This window comes from Aquarana catesbeiana, linkage group LG03, assembly GCF_042186555.1.
Source record: "Aquarana catesbeiana isolate 2022-GZ linkage group LG03, ASM4218655v1, whole genome shotgun sequence".
NCBI lineage: Eukaryota > Metazoa > Chordata > Amphibia > Anura > Ranidae > Aquarana > Aquarana catesbeiana.
This window is the reverse complement of record NC_133326.1, coordinates 519,963,273-519,980,395: the sequence shown is the minus strand read 5'-3', so window position 1 is coordinate 519,980,395 and position 17,123 is coordinate 519,963,273. Positions and strand designations below refer to the sequence as shown.

The 17,123-nt window shown below is 44.9% G+C and overlaps 1 long non-coding RNA gene and 1 pseudogene across 1 annotated transcript in view; both read right to left on the bottom strand.

Moving 5' to 3' along the window:
* LOC141134618 (uncharacterized) overlaps positions 1-15,299 on the bottom strand; it is a 133,706-nt gene extending 118,407 nt beyond the window's left edge. The window contains exon 1 of the long non-coding RNA XR_012243237.1: positions 15,232-15,299. This is a non-coding gene — a long non-coding RNA (uncharacterized lncRNA). The remainder of the gene's footprint in view (positions 1-15,231) is intronic.
* LOC141135786 (5S ribosomal RNA) lies at positions 12,493-12,611 on the bottom strand (annotated as a pseudogene).
* Positions 15,300-17,123: the final 1,824 nt, after the last annotated feature.

Sequence of the window (17,123 nt, the reverse complement as noted above, 5' to 3'; positions counted from 1 at the left end):
ACACGTCACACCTCATGAGACATCATACACAGGAGCGCTCCATATAGAACAGCCTATGGTGGTATGGTTGTCTGGGCACTGCACACACTCTCCTCCCTCCACCTATCCCAGCACTCTTGCTCAGTGTGCTCCAGCACTACCTGTATAAGGATGTCTATGGGGTGGAGGTGGAGCTTCTGGCCATTGCTGACAAGTGCTGGTGGGATTGGAGCTCAATGTCTGAGTTCCCACTGGGAGGGATGCCAGCTGCAGGAATTCATTCTGAGAGAGGTGGAGGGGGGAGAATCCAGGCGGGCGGTGTATCAACTTACCCGCGCTGTACGTATTTAGTGACAGGTGGATGTATGAGGAGGTAATTTGGCAAGGAGGGACCTGCGTGCAGGGACTTGAGGAGGGGGAATGAGATGGCAGGGAAGGGCAGGGAGGGGCTGCGAGCAGTGTCTGCAGGAGAGTGGGGTAGCCAGCGTAAGTTGCTCCATGCATACCACTGCCAAGTGGCCTTGGTAGTGCTGAAGCAATGACTTGGGGCTTGTTCCCTGCACATACTACCCACCACTGTACACTCTGCACTCCTCTCCCGCACATACCACCCTCCACCATATACTCCACATTCCTCTCCTACACATACCACCCACTGCCATATACTCCGCATTCCTCTCCCTGCACATACTACCGTACATTCCAAATTTAATGTTACCTGTTACCATATTCTGCACTGCATGTAAGTAATCTCAGACTCTATTTAATCACACCACCTTTAAGCAATGCCTAATATTTAGTGCAAATTAAACCATGCCCACTTTTCGCCCTCTGCGCACTTTTATTTTCTTTGATGCCTAGGGCCCACTTTTGTGAGTAGGAGAATGTGGCCAACTGTATCAAAGATATCAGACACTTTTAAGAGTACGGGTATGGACTTGGTGCCATTGGTTTTAATAGATAGTAAGTCTTTGTGAGTTTTAATAGGGCAGCTTCAGTAGAATATTACAAGCACATCCAGACTGAAAAAGAGGTCAAGAAGGTTGTTATCAGTGAGGTGGTAGATTAGGCAATTGTAAATTTGGGGTTATAGGAGTTTGGAGGTAAGTGGGAGCAAGGAGATAGCTCTTAGGTTGTTCACACTGGTGAGGCTAATGCAAAGGGAGAGATTGAAGATGTGGGTTAAAGAGTGTAGAATAGAGCAAAGGGTGACAGTGGTAGCTGTGAGGGAACAGGGTCAGGTGGTTAGGCGGGCATTAGAAAACAAAAGTTTAACAACCTCCTCTATGGTAAAGGGCTATAAGAGGGAAGTAATGTGGTGGTAAACATGGCATGTTAGTTCGGAGAAATACATGTACAGTGGGGATCTCATCATGAATTACTTTAATCTTATTTTTGATAAGAGGGCAGATTTATACAGGAAGTCCTTCCGGGATTTACTTTAACACCACAGTTGCTCAGGAGTACAGCTATGTCTTTTGAGACTTTTATGTTATCCGTGTAGCCCCCTTGTCCTAAACAGGGGCTTCTAGTAAAATTAGTTTTTGGCTGGGCTGTAATTAGCCCAGACTGATTGTAGTTTTTCACCTGTTTTTTCCCTAAGTTTCAGTTGGGTTGTGATTTCCTACTGCTGCCAGTAGGTGTGAGTTATGAATAATTATATTTCCTTCAGCCAACCCAGTAGGAGATTCAGGCTGTTGGTGCATGCTGGGGAAGAAAATTAATATTTGCAATAGGCCATGTGCTCACTCTGATCCCCCAGGCTGAGGCCTTGGTTGGTGCTGCTAGATTGAGCTCTGCCTTTAGGCACAATAGCCTGAGTGGAGCCTAACATGCTGAATTTGGAGATTGGCTTGAAGTGGCCCTGAAGCTGTCTTGCCTGGTGATGTAGGAAGCTGTGCCGAGGAGGAGACCCAGGGGAGGACCCTTGCGTGAGAGAACCATGAAAAATGCTGGTCTCTCAGAAGTGTCTGATGACTCACTTGAAGGATGCACTGAATCTAGGTAATAGAGAGCACAGTCTATGAACCAGCTGAGTTACTGTCTATAGTGTCACTGGGTCAGCACTGTGAAGTTAGACATGGATCTGGAGAGTCTGTAAGTGATCTCTATGGTGTCTGGGACCCCCCTAACCCTCATTTGCTTAACAGTTCTGCAATAAAACTTAAAAAGACAAAAGTGACTGGTGCGCAATGTTCTTTCTCAGTCCCCCATTTTAGCCATGGACTCAGCCCTGGGGTGAACATTTGGCCCGCCCACTGCCTCTGAAGGTCCCATTATAACGGTAGAGGCCTTGTTCTATTTATAGTGAGGGAAGCAAGTGTGTCCAGGGAGGATGAGAGTGAGCTATTGTAGACAAACCTGGCCAAGTTGGGGCATGATAGGGGTGAGATTTTGTTGTAGAATTAGTCTGTTGAGAACAGAGAAAAGAAGGGTTAAAGTGGCAAAGTTTTCTATTGGTAACTGTTTGTCGTTTGTAGGAATCGGAGGTTAAATGCAAGGAAATAGTGAAGATAAAGTTGTGATCAGTGAGAGGAAAAGAAGTGTTGGAGAGGTTGCAAGGAGTTCAGAGTTGGAATACAAGATCAAGGGTGTTGCTATTAGAGTTAGTAGAGGTGTGTGTCCATTGTGTTAGGTCAAAAGAGGAGATTAGGCTGAGGAGTTGAGAGGTAGCTGGAGTGTTAACATTAAAGTGGACCTTATCTCCCAAAAGAGAGCTTATTCTTGTTAAGCTCGCCCCCTTCCCCAGTTACTAAAGCCTAGTACACACTGCTAGTTTTTCTTCATTCAACCCAGCTAGCTGAACGAAAAAAAACCTGACAGCTCAGGTTGGATCTCCCCTGCTACTCTACTGTGTTCTCACAGGGGGTCCTCCTGCCAGAACACGCCGTTCAGAACTCCTAGTCGTTGGCTGAGAGTGCTGATCGGCAGACCTTTTTCAGGTCATGCCCCTTAGGCAGAAGCTGGCCGAACCGGCGTCTTCTGTCGGACCGGCTATAGTACGCATGGGCCGAATTTCAATAGCAGCCGGCCGATGCCGCCTGATATTTGGCCCACGTGTATGGAGCTTAAAACCTTTTTTTTTTGTCTTGTGCTTATTTTTTTTTTTTCCTCCAGCCCTGCTCCTGCAGTCCTACATGCTTGCATCATATCAATCAAGGAGCTGTAAGACCAGGCACTTGTACGGGATCTGTAGGGAAGACCAGGGCACGAGCCTGGCAGATCATTGGCAGCTGGTTGTATGAACCTGGAAGAGGCAACCAGTTGAAGAGGACTAATGATATGTCTTCCAAACAGTGTAACATAGAAGGATAATGTTGGATTCCCTGTGTTGGTGAATATGTTTTGAAATAACTCAGCAATACAGATAACAGAAGGAAAAATATATGGGGGAAGTAAATTTCGCTTTAACGGGAATGTTGAAGATGCCAAGAATGATCGTGGGTATTCCAGAGGAGAAAAAGCAAGTTAATCAGGCGGAGAAATCATAAAGCAAGGCTAACTTCAGTCCAGGAATCCGGTAGATCACAGCGATCCTCAAAGAAACTTGTGAGAAGAAACAACAAGCTTCAAAAAAGGAGAGGGACAAACCATCATTTTTGATCATTGGTTCATTATTGAATGTGATGTCTTTTGGTAACTGTATCACTTGTCACAACCTAGTTCACAGAGGACGGAACTTTACCTACGTTTGACTTGAAGTGTATCATTCTCTACTTGAATGCCAAATGTTGCCTCACCTTGTTACAGCCTATGAACGTGTGAACATTTTCTAATAAAAATATATTTTAATTCAAAAGAGGAGAGTGACAGAGAGGGAGGAGGGGGGGGGGGGGAGGAACCTGAAAAGGTGCTTTGTGGGGATAGAAGGATTCCAACTTCACCTCCCTTTCAACCACTGGGTCTGGGTCCAAAGAAATTAAGACAAGGCAAAGAAGGCCAAATGCAGCCTTAGACTTGGCATGTGTAATGCAGGAAAACAACGCCTGTCAACATGAGCCCTTATATAAACCCAACTGACCAAGTGGATAGCTTGTGTCCTTTGTCAGTGAATGATCTTGTATCAAGTTTATATTGCTGTCTGTGTCCCTACTGGGGAGATTTACTCCCCTTTTTATACTGGTAACCATTGTCACAAAGGCAGAAAGTGAGGAGAAACAGAGTTAGAATTAGAGTTGTCCTCCGAACAACAGGTGGTGGGAAATCTTGGAGATTTCCTGTATCCTATTAATTTTGCGTATCTAGGTCAGGAAGTGAAGGGAAATTTCCCATAGGGAACACAGAGCAAATAATAGCCTGATTGGGTTTTAACCCTTTCCTACTCAATCCAAAAAAGAAAAAAAAGTTTTGACTAAACATACACTTTGCCTATGAAAAATAAATAAATTATGAGCAAGCAGCAATGTTTTTTTTTTTTTTTTTTAATTGCAGAGGCAACACTGGTGGATCTATTAAAGGCAAATAAACTGTGCACTTTGCAAGTGCAGTTGCACTCATTTTCCCCAGAGCTTAGTAAATGCGGTAAAGCTTCACTTTATAAAGAACACCCAATCAGGTGCAAGGAGAGTAAACTAAAATAAAATGCATTTTTGCTTCCACATGATTGGATGATGGAAATCAGCAGAGCTTCAGAGAATTCACTTACCTCTGGGGAAATTAGTGCAACTGCACTTGAAAAGTGCACAGTCTATTTGGCTTTAGTAAATCCACCCCTCTGTCTCTGCTACAGTAAATGTTTCTTACCTTTCTGTTCGCAGACTTCTTTAGACTGTACACTGAGCTGAGCTTGTGCAGTGGAACCTTTTGGCAAGTCTCTGTGAGTTAAAGTGTTACTAAACCTAGGACCCTGCATTCACTATATCTGGTCTCCCACAGGATACAGCACATGGAAATGCAATTATTTTAGTAAATATAAACTGCTAAATACCTTTTCTCATCTGCAGTATATAGCGAGAGAAGTCTTGTGACTTCTATCAGTGTCTGGTTAAAGCTTGTAGGAGGAGTTTTCATTCTACTCTGATTGTCCTATGAGGCCGCAGGACCCCTAACACTCTGTGTGGACAGTGCTGATTATCCTTGTGCTGATCACATGCACTCTCCCAAGAAAAGAAAAAAAAACCCTCTAGCAACACACACCAAACTGAATATGTGCAGAGTGCCCCCAAGGCTGTGTTCTTTCAGAAGATGGATTGGGGACTGTTGAAAAAGGGGAGGATCAGAAAAGACAGGATCAAAAAGCCTTTTTACCCCTTAGGTTCCACAGTGAGTATAACAAGCATGGTTTACTGCATATACAGACTAATACGGTAATGTCTACCTGGAGTCCAGGGTCACAGTATGCGTTTTGAGGGACCTTGCTCTTCCTCAGCTGACTCCAAATGGGCTACCTGCACTGTTTAAATAGCCCCCCAAAAAGAAAACAACCCAGGACACCAGACACTTGAAAGAGCTATCTCAATTACTGAAGCTCTAGGCTAACTACAAGATGTTGACTGGAGCAATCCATGCTAAGCACAGCCTGTCAAGGCAGCCATCCAGTCTCCTTACACCCTTGGCAGCCTAAGGGCCCTTTCACATGGGCACCTCCATTATACAGATTACACTTGCTCAGCGGGGGATTGCCCTGTTGATCCCCACTGAGCAGGTGGATGACAGGTCCATCTCCGCTCACTTTGCAGAGACGGATCTGTCAGAGTCCCGCTGTCGTCTATGAGGGGATGAGATGAAAACGGACTGATCCAATCCGCCAGACGGATGAAAAATAGGACCACCATCCATTAGGATTTGGCGGGCAATTATGGTAGCATGGAGCTGACAGACAGCAAGAGAGCAGCATTACAATTATCAGAAACTCCCAAAACTGGACACACACCATACAATCCCCATACAACTTCCCATACAACTCACCTCCAGACCCACCAAACCCACACAACATGAGGTCAAAACCCAAACACCTTCAAATTGTATGCAATCAGGCAGGCCCCTGCACCACACAGTTGGAGGCAAATCCAAAGGAAACCGTTCAAAAAAAAAAATCGAATAATGTGTGTCCAGCTTAAATGTCAGAGTGCACTATGCTACGGAACATATGAAAATAAAAATTGATATACAATGTTCATCTGGGATAATGAATGTGACTAATGAAGCAAAATTATAAATAGATTAAAATAAAAAAAAAAAAAAACAATCCCAGAAGAAAAAAACAATCCAAAAAGCATATATATAAAACATCTCTATCTGAGTCTCTGGTGGCTATGCAGGGTCTCTTGTGGACTGCAGTCTTTGGTATTACTGGTGTGCCTCAGTCAGGCAGCTCAGGCACCTGCCACAGTGCCCCACCACCCCCCATTTCTAAGAGAAGAGATAGGAATAGGAAGGAGAGAGAGATGGGGGAGATGGAAAAAGAGGGAAATGGAAGAAGGGGAGCGAGGGAGGAGGGAAAGAGGTGGGGGGAGAGAGAGTGGGGGGGGGGGGAGGGAGGGGGAGAGAGAGAGGGGGTGAGAGAGAGAAGGAGAGGCGGGGTGAGAGAGGGAGGGGGGAGAGAGGGGATGAGAGAGAGAGGGGTAAGAGAGAGGGGGTGAGAGAGAGGAAGGGAGGAGAGAGTGAGGGGAGGGGGTTGAGAAAGAGAAGGGGGTGGGAGAGAGGGGGGCTCCCCCTATCCCCCCATACTACACCAGGAGACTCTCCCACCCCTCCCCAAAAAAAAAACTACACCAGACTCTCACCTTCCTACAGCCGGCCTATTCCTTTTTACCAGCTGTGTTTAGCGATCCTGGAATTGAGCTAATTCCAGGATCGAAGGCTGCAGCCACCACCGCCTCCTGCTTCCTCTTTGCACCCCTGTCACAGAATGGTCAGTTTGCAGCTGCCCCTGGTTTCACTCATCTGGCAGGTGTCACCCGTCTGGCGGGTGTCACCCAGGTGTGGTCCGCACCCCCCATAGCAGTGCCACTGCTTCTCTGCATTCCTCACAGTGTCCCTTCTGCCTGTGGGCGGCGTCAACTGCTCGAAAAAAGCCACCCAAGGCAAATGCCTTGTTTGCCTTGCGGTAGAAAGCCTCTGCACTGCCCCTTCTACTCTTCTCCATAAAATAGAGGGGAGGTGTCCTGTAGTTCTCATAGCTAGAGCACAGGAAGTTATCAGCTAACAAGATTTGTGGTAGAATAAAAGGTATATTTACCAGACCAAATGGGAGCAAAAGTTTATTGTATATAGTAAATCAGTACTGAAGGATCAGAAGAAATAAAACAACACTCATAGGTTCAATTAGTGTGTTGTTTTTTTACATCTGATTTTACAATTTTACAAATTTGAGGTTATTTTTTTTTATCTCAGCTTGATATGTGCATCTTCTGGTATATGGCCTGCCTCTGTTTATCTGGAACATGAAGAAAGGATACAGTAAGGGGAAAGGATACATGTAAATAATAAAGAGTCTTTGTATCAGCAAGTATTCTCTTCCCTACTTCCAGGCCTCTATTGCAACTTCTGTCCTACTTTGCAGATTCTTGGCTATAGCTCCCACTGGAACAAGAAAAAAAAATCTGTGCCATCTGCTACCAGCTATGCCAATCGTCCCGAATCTGTCACAGGAAATGGCCCTGATTTAAACTTGGCTGCTTGGGAGCTCTTCTTTGTCATGTAGTCTGGCTGCCGTTCATATTCTATGGATAGGAGTTTCATTTAAAGCCGACAGTCATTAGCACTTCTGTCTTGCAGCACTGATGTCCCTGGTTCAACTCCCAGCCAGAGCACTATCTGCATGGAGTTTGCGTGATATCCCTGTGCTTGTCTGGGTTTCCTCCAAGTCCCCCAGTTTCCTCCCACACTCCAAGACATATTAGTAGGATAATTGGCACTTGTTTAAATTAGCCCTAGTATGTTTGTGTGCGTGTATGTATGTACAGTATGTAAGATAGGGACCTTTGATTGTAAGCTTCTTGAGGACAGGGACTGATGTGAATGTACAATATGTAAAATGCTTCATAACTTGTTGCCACTATATAAATGTCAATGCTTATTAAAAGATAAGTTCACTTTTTGGGAAAAAATAATGAATTAATTGTTTTTTTTTTGCAGGTAAAAAAATTTGCATTTATTATTTATTTATTTTTGGAGCCTGTAAAGTATTGCACCAGATATCAGCAGATTACTGGTGCCATGCAGGTCTCCTGCAGATCAGTCAGTGTATTTGTGTGCCCATACATCCGGGCAAGCAGATACACTAACAGAAGGAATCAACGAACTACCACGCGGCTCCACAGTGCCGTGGTAGTTCATTTAGAACTACAAACCAACAGCCACAAAGGATGAATGACGTGGCCATGTGGGAGGAGCAAGCTGTAGGGTGTGCAAGCAGTGACCCTACAGCGTGGAAGGCAATGCGGCCTCAGATTGCAGATCTGAGGGCCTGAAGCCTGCAAGCTACAACCCAGGGTTCCTGTGCAAGCTGACTGAGGGAGAAGGTCTATGGATCTGGTCGTGTGTCACTGGTATAGAGTGTCGCTTGGAAGTTGGAAGGAGGCTACCAGCTGTCCCTGGACATTTTGTTAGTACAGACCCTGAGGGGATCCTTGAGACTGTGTGTGTTGCTGAAATCTCCCCCTTGGTCCTAGAAGTCGGCCTACTGGGAGTGTGAGCTAAAGGAGACACTGGCTAGTGTCCTGAAGACTTGAGTCTAATAACAAAGTCCACTGAGTCTTTTCTGCTATAGAGGGACTTATTCTTCCATACAGACCCTGTATGGTTCAGCAGATCACCTGCTTCCACAGTTCTACAGAGAGAGTTGTCCTCATCTGTGAATAGTTCATTTGGAGTATCCTACTAATTCCCTTCTCCTATCCAAGTTCTCCAAATAAAACATAAAAACAAATCCCCTAGACTGGTCATTGGAGACAAGGAGCGGAAGAGTGTGTGCACCTGGCTGTGTGAAATACTGTGTAATAGGCTGCAGGATAATCAGTGGGAAGCCCAGGGGACAAGTATTCCAGCAGTTCCTGTGGGAGCAGTGCTACAATACCACATTTCTGGCCATTTGATAGAAGACAAAAAAAGCATAAGAGGGATTTTTCCCCACTGACCATCAACATGAAGGGACATTCTTTCTCCCACTGACCACCAACATCAGGAGACCCTTTTCCTATTGACCACTATGGATGAGCTTGCGTTTTGTCCAAACCTAGAGGAAAGGTGTCAGTGTTGACCCAATCAGCTGAAGCCAGGGCATTCCTTGCCCTGCAGCTGCATGTGTACAAAGGGGTTGGGACGTTTGTGACATCATTTTGGCCATATTAGATTCATGATGTTACGAGCATTCCCACCCCTTTGAATACGAGTAGCTAAGAGGAGTATGCCATGCCTGCAGCTAATTGGGGCAGAAATGGCAGCTTCTTTCGGATTGAACGTAAGCTCATCTTTACTGACCATCAATGTAAGAGAGCCATTTTCCTACTGAATATCAGTGTATAGGGGTCCTTCACCAATGACCACCCATGTAAGGGTATCCTTCTCCACTGACCACCAATGGAAGAAGGCCATTCTCCTACTGACTACCAATGAAAGGGGACATTCATCAGCCCACCAACAACTAATAAAAGGAGGAATTCTTCTTCTCTTTGACTACTAAAGTTCAGCCAATCTCAGAGTGTTAACACATTCTGCATGTGACAGTATTAGGGTACATTCACATTAGATGTGGTGGGACTGCATTGAGCAGCTATTCCTGCGCAATCCCACGACAAAGCAAATTACCTTGTCTCTTTATCTGCCTGGTTCACACTACTGCGTTATGGTGATGTGCTCAGAACACAAAACACATGTAAACGTGCGTGTGTGACCATAAGACTTTCTGTTTGAGGGTAGGGGCTGTGGGATTTTACCAGTGATAAGATCAGCATCAGGGATGTCTACACAATGGCATTTGCAATATATATGGTCAAAGGATATTTGTGCATCAGAAATGTTGACTCTGCCCTTCCACATCCCCTCTGCTACTTTTCTATCTCACCAAACCTGTGCCCTTCTCCATATCTCTATAACACCCCCCTCTCTTTTATCTTTATGTCTGCATCCCCTATTTAGACCCCTCTCCACTTATCAGCACCTCCTGTGCACCTTTTCTACGTCACCCAACCTGTGCGCTTCTCTGTATCTCTGCAACATCCCCCCCCCCCCGCCCTTTTATCTATATGTCCCCATCTCCTATCTAGATCCCTCTCCACCTATCTGCACCTCTTCCCCTCTAGTATCTGCTGTTTGAAAACAACATACAACATATCCCATAGACAAAATAGGATTTTTATAACAGCTTACCTGTAAAATCCTTTTCTTCGAACTACATCACGTGACACAGAGCCATAGTAGTTACTATGTGGGTTATAGGTCACCTTCAGGTGATGGACACTGGCACGCCCTAAACAGGAAGTTGCCTCCCTATATAACCCCTCCCACTACTGGGAGTATCTCAGTTTTGTAGCAAAGCAATACACGTGTATACTAGAAAGAGGGAGAGGGGCGGGACCTCTGTGTCCCATGATGTACTTCAAAAGAATCGTACATCACAGGACACAGAGCCATAGTAATTACTATGTGGGATGTCCCAGAGCAATGCCAACTGAGGGGAGGGAGACACAACTAAAGTAGGGCACCATGAGATCAGAGGATTTATACTGCTGCCTGCAGTACACTGCGCCCAAAGGCGACATCCTCATGTCTTTTTACATCCACCAGATAGAATCTGGTAAATGTATGGATTGAAGACCAAGTTGCGGCCTTGCAGAATTGAGCCATGGAGGCTTGGTGATGCACTGCCCACGAAGCACTAACAGCCCTAGAGGAGTGCGCTTTGATTTGAGAGGGTAGAACTACCTCTTTAAACCATAAGCTTGAACGATTACTTGTAGAATCCATTTAGAAATGGTAGGTTTTGATGATGCCTGTCCTCTTTTAGGACCTTCAGGCAACATGAACAAAAAATCCATTTTCTGAATCTGAGCAGTCATCTTTAAGTAGACTTTGACTGCTCTCACCACATCAAGAGAATGTAGTGATTTTTCTTCCATAGAAAATGGTTCTGGAAAAATGAAGGTAGCGCAATATCCTGGTTTAGATAAAAACCTGATATTACCTTTGGTAAAAAGTTAGGATGAGGACGCAATACTACCTTATCCTTGTGAACAATAAAAATATGGCTCTTTACAAGAAAAAGCAGCCAATTCTGATACCCTTCTTGCAGCAGATATGGTTACCAGAAAAAATAGTTTCCTTGTCAAAAAAGGACCAAGGGAATATGTCGTATCGGCCCAAAAAAAAGACTGTTTTGTAATGCCGACAAAACTAAATTCAAGTCCCAAGGGTTCAGGGGTTACCTAACTGGAGATGAAACTATGTTACCCCCTGAATAAAGTTACAAACCAAAGAATGCAAAGCAAGTGGTCATTGAAATAATACGATAAGGTGAGACCTGTCCTTAGAAGCACTCAAGGCCAGCCTTATTTCTCACCCCATCTGCAGAAAGTCAAGGATTCTACCTATTTCCTGGGGTGCAACTCCTGGTTTCACACCAGGAGACATATGTTTCCCAGACTCCCTAATATATAATTATGGAGGCCGGCTCCCTTGCATTAACCAAGGTAGAAACTACTGAACCTGACAGCTCACGCTTCTTCAGAGTGTGGGTCTCAATAGCCAGACAACTAAATTTAGCGTTTGTAAAGTAGGATGGAACACCGGACCTTGCGAGAGAAGGTCTGGCCGTGATGGTAGGGTCCATGGGTCCCCTACTGCTATCTTTACGATCTCTGCATACCAAGGTTTCCTGGGCCGCGCTGGGGGCCACAAGAATCAACGACTTCCCTTCCTGCTTGATCCTGCGAAGAAGTCGTGGACGCAGCCAGAATAGGAGGGAATGCATAAATCAGTGAGAACCCACGGGAATAGCAAGGCATCTGTTCCGCATGCTAGTGGATCCTTTGTTCTTGACACAAAGTTGTCGATTTCTTTGTTGAACCTACACGCAAACAGATCTATGTCTGGGATCCCCCATTTTTGACATATTGACAGGAAGATATGAGGGTGAATGAACCATTCTCCCGGGAACAACTGCTGGCAACTCAAGTAGTCCGCCTGCCAATTTTCTATTCCTGGGATGAAGACTGCCGATAGGCAAAGTACATTGATTTCTGCCCAAGATAGGATATGATTGACCTTTCTCTGGGCCACACAATTTCTTGTGCCCCCTTGGTGATTAATATAGGCCATTGCTGTGGCATTGTCGGATTGAATACTGGCAGGACAATACCGTAAACTGAACGTTCAGGCCCCCAGGACCAAGAGCTCTGCCTGAATTTCTAAAATGTTAATTCTCTTGGACAGTCGCCTCTTCCAGGACTGTTCCCCAACCTAAACAAAAAAGGTTGGCATATGTTGTTACCACTTCCCAGGTAACCGAAGTAAGGATTTTCCCCTTAGTAGAATTTTTGGATACTAACCTTAAACTGAAGCTCCGGTGCACCCAGCCTACAGCACCTGGTATTTCCAGGTGGCCTCTCATCCAGGGACTAACCAGGCCCAACCCTGCTTAGCTTCCAAGATCAGATGAGATCGGGCGCTATCAGGGTGATGTGGCCATAGGCTTTGGAGTCAGACACATTGGGAATGTAGAGCTTGAACCCTTTGTTCCAAGCTGACAGGATACTGTTTTGCAGCAGTCTTGAATGAAACTGAGCATAAGGAATGGCCTCGAGTGAAACCACCATCTTTCCTAACAACCTCATGCAAAGTTGAATAGAAGAAATTCATCTTGATTCAACCACCTAAATCAGTTCCTTTATGGCGCTGATCTTTGCCTGGGGTAAGAATACCCTTTTCTGGGTGAACCTATGATTGGACCCAAGTATTTTAGCCTTCTTCATGGTTTTAAAGAAGATTTCTCCTAGGTTGAGAGTTCGACCTAGATATTCCAGGTAGTTGAATGTGGTGACCATACTTTGGTCTAAGCGGGCTACCGACTGTTCTATCAAGAACAGATCGACTAGGTAAACCATAATCGTTATACCTTGGGCCCTTAATCTGGCTATAAGATGGGCCAGAACCTTTGTAAACTCTCAAGGTGCAGTAGCTGGGCCGGAAAGCACAGCTACACACTGAAAGTGAAGATTTTCCACCTTGAAAAGTAGATATTACTAGAGAGCAAGGAAATAGGCATATGGAGGTATGCATCTTTGGTGTCGATTGACGCCAGAAGTTCTCCTCCTTGTGGGATGAAGATAACTGATTTGGATTGACTCCATATGAAAAAAGAGTGGTTATATTCAGGAATTGAATTTAGATTTTTGAGATCCAGAATGTCCATTCGGATTTGGCACCGTAAAAAAAAAGAGGTTTGAATCAAACTCCAACCTCTGTTCTTACATGGGGACCCCCATGATCACTTTTTTCTTTTTCTCTGGATCCTTAGAAACATTTGATCTGAGAAAACGAGGATACGGGAACTCTTGGAACTCCAGTTTGTACCCTGGAACTATTGAGGAAGTTCCCCATTTGTCTCGACACTCTTCCTGCCAGATCCTTGAGAACTGCAGAAGAATTCCCCCCATTCGGTTGAACCTGAAGGTGGAAGCCGCCGTGACTGCCTGGAGGCTGATGCCTTTGGCACAGGGGAAGGAACTTTAAAACGAAAATGCATTTACTTCTTTTCTAAAATGGCAAAAAGGGGTGCTTTTCACTGGAATTTCTTTGGATGTATTATCCAAAACATCCCCAAATAGCTGTTTCAACGCAAAAAGGAAGATTAGCCAGGAGCTTCTTACAAAGGGTGCAAGGCCTGAAGAATAGAATCTCTCATAGCAACTATTGCAAACATAAAGCTGCCTCCTGGGCCTGCTGAGCAGGATAACCTTGAACACCTGTTTAAACTGGTCTCTCAATGATTAAGCAATTACTGTCAGCGCAGGCTGAGCACTCAATCTGCCAGAGAAAAAAAGCGTTTGTTTTTTTTCAATAGGAATTCCACCTTTTTATCCATTGGATCCCTAAGCATTTGAGCATTGTCTGCCGGACAAGTTAAACTTAAGCACAGAGGATATAGCAGCGTCAATTGCTGGTATACCTTACTTAGTGAATTTCCTCCACCATAGGATAAAGTGTGAAAACTTTTTAGGAGGGAAAATAATGCTTATCTGGGTGATCCTCCTTTTCCAGCAATGAATGGACAGGAAAAGGCATGCACAGCTTGAGGAGGCTTTAGTAAACCCAAACACTCAGTTAAGGGTACATAAATGTGGAGCTATCATTCAGCAAGAAATTACACCATCAATCTTAAGATTGGAACAGCTGATTCTCCCGCATTTGACACCTCAGAAGAGGAGTCATCAGCCTCACCACGGTCCCCTGAGGGAATGCGTCTTCTCCTGCCTCTAGTTGCTCAGTTTGAGGGTCCTGGGTAATGGAAGAGAACCTGTTGCATTTTGACCCACACTGGGATGCGATTAAAGTCGCTAAGCTTTTTTTTTTTTTTTTAATTATCATAAAATAAACAGGGGCTGCAGTGTTAAAAACAGTTGCAGACATTTCATGGCCCTGATGCTCACTCTGACCAGCCACCCCCTCTCAAGGGAGGATGCCATTTGTAGAGATGAGTAGGCTTTCCAGAGCTTGAGGGAGACCCTTAGCTCTTTTTTGGGGGTGTTTCAACCCCCCCTTCTGACCTTAGCCTGATGCACAAAGCAGAGGTACTACCAGAAGAAATAGCATCTACTGCTCGAGCAATAGTCAAGCTACTGCCGCTGCTATTAATACTCAGCCTGATACAAATAGTAAATGTGTCAAATAAGAAATGCCTGTATCACCAAAACCTGTTTCATGCTCTTCTTTGCTCTTACGTCTCTCTGACAATTTTGCAGCCAGCATAAATGGATTGTTTCTTTTTTTTTTTTTTTAAAAAACACACTCCCGCGTTGGAGGACGCCAATGCTGTGCTAAGCCCCGCCCCCAGCGTCGTATCGCGCCCCCCTCCTTTCTTTTTTTTAAAAAAAGAGTTTTCCTGCGCAAGCATGGGCCTCCGATCCGACAGGATCGGCTAAGTGAGGGAGGGATGGCATGGAGGAGACCTGGAAGCTGCCGCCTTGTAGGGGCGGTGAAAGAAAACAGCATTGCCAATCGTTTTTAGTTCTCCCTTATACTCAGCCTCTTGAAGAGGGGAAGAGTTCAGCTCAGGTGGGGGTGTCTGGAGGAAGCAAAACCCCTCAAACTTACCGGAGGTCTGCCTGCTAGCCAGAGGAAAAAAAGTCTGCTACTTCTGTGACACAGCGTGATCTCTGAGCAAACATGAGAAGGCACATGCTCCATACAGCCCCCAGTGGTAACATTTATGCATGACAACATTTAATTTAAAGGAGACATTTCATAAGAAAAAAACCAACAGACCCAATCTTCACCCTTCACGGTGGGTTCCGTTAAACCTTCAGGAGCTGGGGATCCTCTGGGAACCCACAATCCTGGAGCTGTAAAAAGCACCCCGCCAGTAAAACTTTATGGCCTTAATACCAAAAGTACTGGATCCCAGGGTCCAGCTCTCTAAAAAGAGAAGCGTTACAGGCAAAACCTCGTTTCTTTGGACACGAGGCCCGGGTACCATTCAATTTGGCCTAAAAGACACTTTGAATCGATCCGGCTGCACAGCTAGCCCCAGCAAGGATTGCTCCAGTGGAGCTCAGCACAGCACATCTTCACTCGTGACCACTACCTTAGACACTGGCGAAAAAACTGAGGTACTCCCAGTAGTGGGAGGGGTTATATAGGTAGGCAACTTCCTGTTTAGGGCATGCCAGTGTCCATCACCTGAAGGTGGACTATAACCCACATAGTAATTACTATGGCTCTGTGTCCCGTGATGTACGATTAAAGAAAAGAAATGTGCTGAGAAAAAGAGGTCTCATACCATCAATGATCATAACAAATCACTTGCGCTCCAGAAGGTATTTCCCCCTTCATGCTATTTAGCACTGTGTTGGTAATTGCACGGCTGCAATGCTGTACCCTGCAAAAAAAAGACTGAAAATGTAGAAAAAAAAACCCTGATATTTTCTACTTTTTGTTTTAAAATATATCCAATATAATCAAATTTCTTCATTAATTTAGGCCAAAATGTATTCTGCTACATATCGTTGGTAAAAAAAATTCCCAATAAGGCTTTGTGTACACTACCGATCCTAAACCTGAGTTTAGGAGCTTTTGGCTTTTATTTTTTGCCAAAGCTCCTAAACTCAACTCCATAAAAGTGCATGGCTCCCTTGAGAGGTGGTTCCCTCCTTTCTTTATGTGTTTGTCCATGTACACATAGGCTTTTACCAGAGTTTAGGAGCTGCTGCGGTTAGGGGAGCTTCAACCTCCCTCAACCTCCCTCTCCTGATTGTGGAAGAATCAGGTTCAGGATAGGAAGGTTTTGACTGCCGGCCACCAGAAAATGCCAATTGCGGCAAAACCATGTTTTCCCATGGCCGCTAGGTCAAAGTAGGCCGTGTGTACATGAAGCCTTTGTGTATATTGATTAGTTTGTGTGAAAGTACTGCCGCGTACACACGATCGGACTTTACGGCATAATTGGTCCGGCCTACTGGTTTTCGTCGGACAATTCGATCATGTGTGGGCTCCAGCGGACTTTGTTTTCTCAAAAGTTTGACGGACTTAGATTTGGAACATGTTTCAAATCTATCCGATGGACTTGAGTCCGGTCGAAAAGTCCGCTCGTCTGTATGCTAGTCCGACGGACAAAAAACGACGCTAGGGCAGCTATTGGCTACTGGCTATGAACTTCCTTGTTTTAGTCCGCTCGTACGAATCACGTACGAATCCGTCGGACTTTGGTTGATCGTGTGTAGGCAAGTCCGTTCATTCGGAAAGTCCGTCGAAAAGTCCGCCGGGCAAAGTATGCCGTAAAGTCCAGTCGTGTGTACGCGGCATTATAGCGTCGACAAGCTATGGTAAATATACTGGAATTTTTATTTATTTCTTCTTTTTATACTAGTAATTGCAGTGATCAGTGACTTAGACTGGCCATACATTTTATTGTTCAATTTTCCTTTAGATTTACCAAAACCATATAATATGAGGTCAAACCTAAACACTTTCTATTTGTTTGCAGGAAG